This window comes from Heliangelus exortis, chromosome 1 (genome assembly GCF_036169615.1).
Source record: "Heliangelus exortis chromosome 1, bHelExo1.hap1, whole genome shotgun sequence".
NCBI lineage: Eukaryota > Metazoa > Chordata > Aves > Apodiformes > Trochilidae > Heliangelus > Heliangelus exortis.
The window spans coordinates 86357745-86365348 of record NC_092422.1 but is presented as its reverse complement, the minus strand read 5'-3'; positions in this window follow the sequence as shown (position 1 = coordinate 86365348).

The window sequence follows — 7604 nt, the reverse complement described above, 5'->3', positions numbered from 1 at the left end:
GAAGGGACCAACAATGACCAGCTAGTCCAGCTGCTTGACCACTTCAAGGCCGACCAAAAGTCAAAGTGTAATTTAAGAGCATTTACCAAACACCTCTTAAACACTATCAGGCTTGGGGCATTGACCACCTCTCTAGGAAGCCTGTTCCAGTGTTTGACCACCATCTCAGAGAAGAAATGCTCCTTAATATCAGGTTTGCAACTCCCCTGGAATCATAGAATATCTCAAGTTGGAAGGGACCCATAAGGATTATTGAGTCCAACTCCCTGCTTCTTGCAAGGCTTACTAAGACAACCATATGACTAAAAGCATCACCCAAACAATCCTTGAACTCTAACAGGCTTTGTGCTGTGACCAGTTTCCTGAGGAGCCTCTTCCCTGATGCAGCTTTGAACTATTCCCACATGTCTTGGCTAGCAGGGAGATCACCCTCTCCACTTCCCCTCCTCGGGAAGCTGTAGGGAGCAATGAGGTCACCTCTCAGCCTCCTTTTCTCCAACACAGACACAATTACACAGCTAGCTGGGTAGAGCAGGGGCCTAAGTAGGCAAGGGCACCTGCCTTTGTTGCAGCAAGCAGTTGGTGCTTGGCAGATCTTTGTGGTGAATGAACTGTCATCACGAGCTTGACTCACTGCCTGACCATCTTCCCTTCATATTTACCTTCCCAGCTCTCTTGGTACTACCATTTCATCCTCTTTGCATCCCTTTGAGCAGCTCTGTGAAGAAGCATTTTGTTTTATTTCATGTCCCCACACTGCACTCTGGTGCATCTCAAAGGGCATGGGTCTCTGATGTGCACCTCTTTCTCAGCCACTCTTTTTTTCTTCTTCCCATCTGTTCCAGCCACTACTGTTATACTGTCCTACCCTGTGCTGGCCAGAATAGGGCTCACAAGCCTGCTTGGGGTGGAAGAATGAACTGCTGGTGGGAAGCCTGGTCTTGTGCATGGTACTGGCACAGTAGCAGCAGGGAAAGGGCTCTGCTCTGTCTAGAAATGCATGGGGAGCACACCAACCTTCTGGCACACATATTGTATTCCAACCAGCTTCTTTGCAGGGATAATAAAATATTTGTGGATGTAACTGGTTTGATCCAGGGCTAACTGTATAACTTAACTAAACACTTAATGCCCCTCCTGTGCTCTCCATCAAGGAAGAGAGGTACATTGAGGGTTCAGCATAGTCACAGTAATGCCATCTTCAAACCTTCAGAAATGCAAGTGGTCAGACTGTTACTAGTTATAGGATTGAGCCTTTCATTTAGGAGTAGCAGGGAAACCATAAAATCCAATAGCAAAAAAACCCTAAAAGTTGGCTTATGCAACACTAGATATGTTGTGGGGTACCTTGTGTGAGTGTTGCCAAACGTAAGGTATGCAGCTCTAAGCACAAGCAATGAAGTGGTGGCAAACAAGGATGCAATTCCCCATGAGGGACACTCATCCTCTGGATCTTATTTTTGTGTCTATAAAGTACATGAGTACAGTCTGCCAGTCTCAGTCAGAGGAGAGGAGTTCCTGGGGCATTCCTATTGTCCAGGCTTTAAGCTTCTTTCCAAGAAGACTGTCAGCTTTGCTTTCTCATAAATCTGATTTTCCTGCCCTGCTCAGTGGTCTAAGTCTGTGTGCCAACCCACTGCTGGCTGGCTGTGTCTTATGTCCCTGCTGACAGCCACAGCTGCTTTAGTGTCTCCCAGCCTTGCTTTCCTTCTGCAAGTCAGGGCTAAATGACTCATAGAGGTTTTCTTAAGGTGCACAAAGCCTTTCCTCTGATCCTCTGATCTGTGCTGGGTTGCACCTTCTCTAGAGCTGAGATATAGGGCTGACCAAATTGTTAGAGTGTGTTGAGATAAAATATCCTGGTTCAGCTCCCTGCCCAGTGCAGCTCCAGCTCTTGCAGAAGCTGTGGGAGCACTCCCCTCCTCTGCAGGGTGCTCAAGTCCCAGGGAAAAAGGAACTCCCATTTCCCATTTTTGTGAAATTTGAGTTTTGTTGAACACCATATGGCAGCTCTCACCACCTCTTTCTGTTGTGGTGTTTGTTTTTGCATTGTGTGGTTCTTTTTTTTGTTTTTGTTTTTTTTTTTGTGTGTGTGTGTTTTGTTGTTTTTTTTTTTTTTTTTTGTGGGGTTTTTTGTGTTTTTGGGGTTTTTTTTGTTTTTTTTTTTGTTTTTGTCTGTTGGGGGTTTTTTTAGGTGCACAGGGATTTTTGTTTCTGGAAAGTTATATTCTGTAAATGCTAGTAGCAATTAAAGTACCCATGTTGAACATGCTCTCTGCAGCAGTCCTTTGCCCCTAGCCTATCAGAAATCACACTAATAGTGGGGAAAATTGTTTGGTTTAGCAACTGCTCCTTTACTGTGGATATTCTAAGGTTAATAATATAGCCCCATGCCTTAGTCTGGCTGTGACCCACACCAAGAGCAGGGTGAGCAGAGACTTCGTGACAGTGAAAAGCAGATAGCAGTAACTCTCCAGATCTCTCTCTCCTAGAAACAAAGTATTGGAGTTTTTTTTTTTTTTTTTTAGCTAAGTCTCACCAGAGGAAGCACAGTTTTTCCCTGTGAAAGTTCGGGCAGGCTCCAGCAATGCCCTTTGTAACTAAATTGATGGCATTCTGCCAGCCTACAGGGCACAGCATCTCAAGAGGGCAAAACAAGTACATCCAGTGCTGGCAGTGATCGGTGACCTGGCTTTGAGGCGGTGGGGTATGGGGGAGATACACTGCCAATCATTCCTCCCTGAAAAGTAAATAGTGTGAATGAAAGCAGTGACGTTGGGATTGTGTTTGCATTCAGTCTGTGGCAGTCCTGCTACTCGGATAAGGACAGGCATTCCTTGTGGAAGCCACGTGCTTTCTCCCTCATCTTGCAAAATCCACCCTGCGTTTGGCACGCCCGCTCCCCTGCACTTTGTTCGAAGGCTCTGTGGATGCTGCTCACCTCTCTGCCATTACACTGAGTCCTTGTATGGAGTTTCCAGCTGACAGTGATGCAATTATTTACCTTCAGGCTGAGCATTCTGTCCCATCCCAGCAGCTAGGTGTGCAATCATTAACATTGTACAGTGCTTTGTAAAAGTTGTGGCGAGCAGTGTATAAGATCACGGGGCTGTAAAGCCAGACCTTTCTAGAAGAGGGTTAGATTCTGTTTCCAGCTTCACAGCAAACTTTTTCCCTGGCTTCTGAATACAGATGCAGAACTTCAGAGACTAAGACAGAACTCCTTTCCTGCCTTCCACCCACACCTCAAATGTTTCTGAAAAAGATGCAGGTGAGGGCACGCTTTGTGCCTGGGATCCCCTGGGGCTGCGAGGGGCTCAAGCCTCAGGAACTACAGCCTGGGGAGGTTAAACCCAGTCCTAATGCAAAAGCTGAGCAGAGGGGTTAGACACCTGCTTCCAAAAATCTGAAGGCCTACTGACAAAGTAAATGCAGCCACAGAAGTGTTGGATTTCTTTTGCTAGATTTTCTGTTTCTGAGGAGCAGTTTAGTTTGGCTCTGTTTGTTTAGAAATAAGTTTCCATCCAGAGATGTTGTGATGCAATAGGAATTGTTCAGAAGTGGAGCTAAAGCACATCGTATGAAGCCTGTCAGCAGTGGCTTCATTGCCAAAAATATTAATGAAAGGCATTGGCTTGCTCTGTGCATGCCTGATAGCTTTTGTGATTGTAATTCCTGCCAGCAAGAGCATATGCTTGTTGATTCTTCTTAAGGACTAATTTTCTTTTAATTAAAAAAAAATAAATAATCCCACACAGAACTTCATTTCCAGAAGACTGATTAAGTGTCACTGAGCTTGAGCAGATTAAAAGATTTTTTATTTTTTTTTTTTACGCACAGCTGGATAAAACTGTTCCATAAGAAATACTTCGACAGACAGCAGTCTGCCTCATGGTAACAATGAAAATTTCAACTTTAAATGAGCAAACAAAAGAATCTGAAGTAAATCAGAACAGATGTATAGAGTTTGGGGTTGTTGTTGTGTTGTGGTTTGGGGTTTTTTTTTGTTTGTTTTTCCAGTTATGCTTTTGCTTTTTCCTGCTGGAAGGCACTTACTCCTTAGAGCTGAGCTATGCCCTGGTGTGTCAGGACTCCTCATGGGGTGCCTGCCTGATGAGCAGAGAACTGGCATGGTGGCTTTCCCTGGCCAGGGATCCATGGAAACTTGCCTGTCTCCACAGCTGCTTCTCCAGCTTCTGGGCATCCTTCTGATGCAAGCTGGCACCAGGAGACCTTTGTAGGGTGCTTAAATCCCTGCCACACCCTGTGTAGAAATGATCAATGAATTTTTCTGGAAAGGAGAGTCATTGTCTGGCCAACCCTACTGCCTGGTCCAATAGAGCAGGAACCAACACACACTGGGCTTTCACCGAGATCCTGATGAGAGAATTCAATCACAGGATGGTTTAGGTTGGAAGAAGCATTAAAGATCATCCAGTTCAAGCCCCCTGCATGGGCAGGGACACCTCCCACCAGACCAGGTTGCTCACAGCCCCATCCAGCCTGGCCTTGAACACTGCCAGGGATGGGGCAGCCACAGCTTCCTTGAGCAACCCCTCCCAGTGTCTCACCACCCTCACAGTGAAGAATTTCTTCCTAATAACTCATCTGAACTCTTTTAGTTTGAAACCTTGTCCTATCACTACATTCCCTTCAGATTTCTGTAGGCCTGTTCAGGTACCAGAAGGCTCAATGCTGTGTATCAAATAGGAGAGCAACCCCTCTGTGCTCTAGGCAGAGCCAGATAGATGTTGAAGTCTAAGTATACATATGGAAAAGCAAAGAAAGGTCTTTAAAAGATTAGGTTTGTGATAGGACTTCTGGTACTTTGCTGACACAAAGTTAATATCAGTGGCAACTTGATAAACTGGCAAGTAAAATTTTCAATATGGTGATAAAGATAATTTATATTTGCATTGTGTTATAAGAGCAGCTGCAGTGCTTTGGCAGTAGTTCATGTATTTTACACCTTTTGTCCCCATCATCTGTTTTTAGTTACTTCAGTGACTGCAGTAGTGATGCACTTTAGAAGTTAAGTGAAATAATAATGATAAATCTGACTGATATAAATAGAGAAGAATAGAATTGTCTCTAGTCCAGCATGATGCTGTGGAAAAAAAAGTGTTCGCAAGCAAACCTGATTGTTTCTGTTTTTAAAACTACACACTCAGCCTCATAAGAGGGTTGATATGTGGCAGCATAGATGAAGATCTGGTGGAAGAAATCAAGAAGGAAAGGTTAGCACTTTACGCTCTGTCCATATTATAGCTGTATTAGTGTTGCTTCTCACTGACACAGTCTTAAAAGTTTCTTAAAAGTCTTACAGTTTCAACTGAAAGACATTTTGTCATATGTCTTCCTCTTTCCAGTTTATTTGACAGGCATTTTTTTATGCAACAGGTATGAAAGTGTAATCTGGCAGTTTAAGTGTTCCTATTAAAACATAGCAAGTGACTTCTTTTGACTTACAATGTCTACTGGGGTGACTGCATCAAGAAAGCAGACCCTCCAGTCCAGTAACTGGGAGAAGAAGGTCTCTGTATGCTGGAGATATGAACTGAAGCACCAAGTCAGCTACAGCCTTGAGTGACCCTGAGCATTCAGCTCTGTGTCCCAGTTTTCCAATTATAAAATGCCCCTAAGCAGCACTTCCTGGAATCACAAGAAAACAAATTAGTGTTTTATTACTAAGCTGCTGGGACCTATTTTGGGCAAGTTGGAAGGTCAGCCTAAATCTGTGTTGATGTAAGAGCATTTATCTCGACACAGCAATTTTCTGTGTCAGGCTAAAATGGGAGACAGGATCTTTCCCAACAAAGTACTTGAGTTTGTGCTTAATGGTAAGGTCATGAGTAGTTCCCAAGGACTTGCATTTTGCAGCATGGGGCACTGTTTTAGATACACTACTTATGCTTATCAGTGATGCTGATAATGCATGAAGTGTTGGAAGCATTTTTCTTGTGTGTAAATGTAATTGTACAATTGACATGTAATTGTCACATAAGTGTGTGTCTTGAAAGATGAATGGGACAAAGGCTACTGGGCTGTGGCCTGCAGTTCCCCCCGGGGTTCCAGATGCAGAGATCACCTTGAGGAAACTGTGGGGTGCCTTTTGTAACCCACAGATGGGAACCAGTTCCCAATGTTTTCATCCTGTAATGTTCAGTGAATGTGGCAAAGGTCCAAATGGCACTTTACACATTGGGAGGAAGAGGTCCAAGAGTCAAACTAACTTCTGAAGTGTGTGTGTGGGTGCCCTGCAGAGCTGAGCTGCACTCAGTTGTTCTTTAAAGCAGTTTTTCTTGCCCTAGAAAAGAGAGAGGTTAAGGGATATTACCCTCACAGGGTAAACGTGCACACTTCTGTGCACGTTTGCTACTAGTACAAGAATCATCACTTTGCAGTTTGGGAAAGCAACTAATAAAGTTTCTTTGACATAGCACAATTGATTGAGAAATGTGTTTGATTGAGAAGCGTTTGGAGTGAGGGTCGTTGAACTGGAAAAAGGGGAATGCATTTTCTAGCAGGAGACAGCTCTCACAGGTGAAGATTTAAATACTGAATTTGACTACAGGAAGGATGGATTTGGATCACTGAGTAGCAACACATGTTCTCTCTTGGGGGTTTCCATCTGTGGTTTACCAGCCATGCCACAATGAAAGCCTTTTGCTTTTCTGTGAAAGTGAATCTGTTTCTTAGAGTCTGTCCACAAAACTGCATCAAGTGGTGCTTTTCTTGTACCCATTTAAGTTGCTTGGGACATGCAGTTTATGGGAGATGCTGTCTTTAAAAAAGGGAAAGAAAAGGGATGTTGGTCCCCAAGTACAGCACTGACCTGGGGCAGTGCAATGAGGTGGTTTCAGTTCTGGAATCAGGAGGGTGTGTTGCACCTTTGCTTTGCTACAGGTTCTTAGGCTGGGTGAGAGAAGATTTTATCAGGCCAGGCTTAGTGCTATCTTCAGGCAACCTGTGACTTTGGTTGGTTTTGTTCATGGTACTTCACTGTGTGAGCTGAAACAGAACAAAACTAGTCAAGGCTCCGTGTTGTCTTGGTCTCTCTTCATCCAAGGGCTTTGGAAAGGAGCCCCTAGGGACGTGACTGAAAGTAAAATATCCACCTTGTTTGGGGGAAATGATCTGGAGGGACTTGACTTTACATGCTGATAGATTTAGTCAAACACCCAGAAGAATGAATAATTTTATTTAAAATATAAACATGGTATGAAATAACAAAAAACTATTACACAATTGCCAAGTCCTTTGAATGCTAATAAGCAACTGCCATCTAAAATTTACTTGCCTTCAAAAATAGCTGGAATTCTAAACAAATTGAAACTACGCATTTTTTTAAGAGCAGGCTGTTGCATTTAGATGTCTTCAGTACATACTATGACTTAGACCAGAAGTAGGAAAAACCCAACCAATCTAAATTAGCTTAACGAAATACTGTGAAGCACCTGCTAGGTCACTTCTTACATCGCTGAACTTTTACAGCTTCTTGTAGTTGCAGACTATAAAAATGGAAAACTTTTTAGAAAGTTTTTAGAAAAGGCTTCTGTCAGTTACAGCAGCACCAAAAAGGTTACACAAAACATCTTCCTGTG